Below are 2,263 nucleotides of genomic sequence, written 5' to 3'. Positions count from 1 at the left end.
TTAGGGCTGTTGTACAAAGGGTTGCTATGATTCACAAACTACTCGATGGCATATAACAACAATAATCTCCATTGCACTATGTCCATCATTATGCAATCTTTGCAGGTGCCTGTTGGATTTTTCCATTTCCTTTACCCACTCCCTCCACCCACCAAATTGGGAGACCCTGTAATTTCTCCCATGCCCATCCTCACCCCTTTGTTCCTTCGCCTCCTCCCCTTAGCCCCCCATACACATTTTACTAATTATTCTTCTATTTTTACAAGAATGTAAACTAATTTTTTTTGTAAACTAATTTTTAAGTCAAGTAGAACACTATATAGAAACAAGTGCTACTGAGTATCTTCTCCCTGTTAAAATTCTCACCATTAGCTTTGTACCTTAGAAACATATTCATTAGCTTTGTATCTTAGAAACATATGCTTTGCTCACCATCTAGAAATATTCAGCACAAATTTACAAATTATGTCAATGATGTTGACAATCAATACTCCTCTTTTGATTGGATAATTTATATACTTAGAGGAAAAATTACACCACAAAACAGAATCTGTATTTCTGTTATTTGTCAGGTCTGCAGATATGACAATTTTATAATCTAAAATAGTTGCACTTTCTATTGTTATTCTTTATTGTTGTCAAGTACTAATGCCATTGTTATTTTTTACTACCACAAAAACAGATGCAGAATTTGTGACATATTTCATTATATTTGTATTGCTATTAGTAATTTCAGCACTAGCAGTCCTGCTACAATTTGTACTCATCAAACTTACAAATTCAATGGAAGAAGGTTCTTCAGATTGACTACATTTAAACAAGAAATTAATTCTGAAATTGTGTTTAAGTATCAATATATCTTTTTTTTTATAACCTAAAAATTCTCATTTTTATGGTTAGCTTAGTTGTTACTATTTCATTGTTGTTGTTGTCAGGTGCCGTCGAGTGTGACTCAGCCACCATTTCAACAAAAGGTCTGAACTCTGTATCCTGTACCATCCTCACATTTCCTGACACACAAAAGCCCATTGTGGCAGTCAGTGTGCCAGTCCACCTGGTTGAAGGTCGTCTTCTCCTTCACTGACCCTCCACCCTTCCCATCATTATGTTTCTCTCCAAAGAATAGTCCCTCCTAAAAACATGCCCAAAGTAAGTGAGGTGAAGCCTCATCTTTCTTGTCTCCAAAGAGCACCTTGGCTGCACCTTCTCCAAGACATATCTGTTTGTTAACTTTGTGTTCCTGGATATAAAACTTCAATTCTTAAATTGATAGTATTATAGCAAACAAATATTAATAATTGGAAATAAATAAAAAAGAAGAGAATAAAATTTCGATGTTAACACAAAATATTGTATTTTCAAATTAGTTAAAGAATTTATTTGAAACGTAGTTTTGTTTGTCAGGGCTGAGATAGTCAAGAGAAATTATAGCCACGAGAGTTCCTAGTACTTAAAGGCAGTCAGAGATAATTCCATACGTTTGTTACACAATCTTTGTTGGTAGACCCTTCTTAGAACTGCACGAGTGTTTTCTGTCTTGAAATGATACTTAAAAACTTGCACACTCCTTTAATATTGTGCCTTCATGGTCTGTTATACTGCTTCCAACACTTGACAGGAACAAGAGTAATGACAGAGTTGCCGTTCAATATGGATTAGATATGTAATTGATAAGTATTGTATCCTTCAATATGTGTTACACCTCAACATCAAAAAAGCTTGCCCTATCTAGCACCATCTTTATAACTCCACCCTGCTCAAGTTCATCATTGTAGTTACTGTGTCAGTCTCTCGTGTTGAGGATCTTCTTTGGCTGATCTCTATTTTATAGAAAAATTATATCTTATTTTGAGGTCTCATGCCTCCTGACAACATGATTAAAACATGTGAAAAAAAAGTTTCGCCATCCACTCACACAAGGGGCATTCAGGTCTCATATCCTCTAAGAAATATCTGCTTGTTCACTTGAGTCTATGTATACTCAATGCCCTTCTCCAACACCACCATTTAAAAGCACTTCTTTATTCATTGTTCACCTTTCACACGCATACAAAGCAATTGAAAATATCCTGGCTTGAGATAGACACACCTTAGTCTTTAAATTGACACCTCTGCTCTTTATTGCTTTAAAAAGTCCTTGACAAGAGTTCATGGTGATTAGAATAATTCCTTTTTTAATTTTTATTTTATTATTTTATTATTTTTGTGTGAGTGTACCGTCAAATCAGATCTGACTGGTACAGGAGGAGATTGTCCCTCCTTC

Source organism: Elephantulus edwardii, unplaced genomic scaffold (genome assembly GCF_000299155.1).
Source record: "Elephantulus edwardii isolate Elephantulus edwardi_28Jun2011 unplaced genomic scaffold, EleEdw1.0 scaffold00001, whole genome shotgun sequence".
Classification (NCBI taxonomy): domain Eukaryota; kingdom Metazoa; phylum Chordata; class Mammalia; order Macroscelidea; family Macroscelididae; genus Elephantulus; species Elephantulus edwardii.
This window is presented reverse-complemented; position numbering follows the sequence as displayed.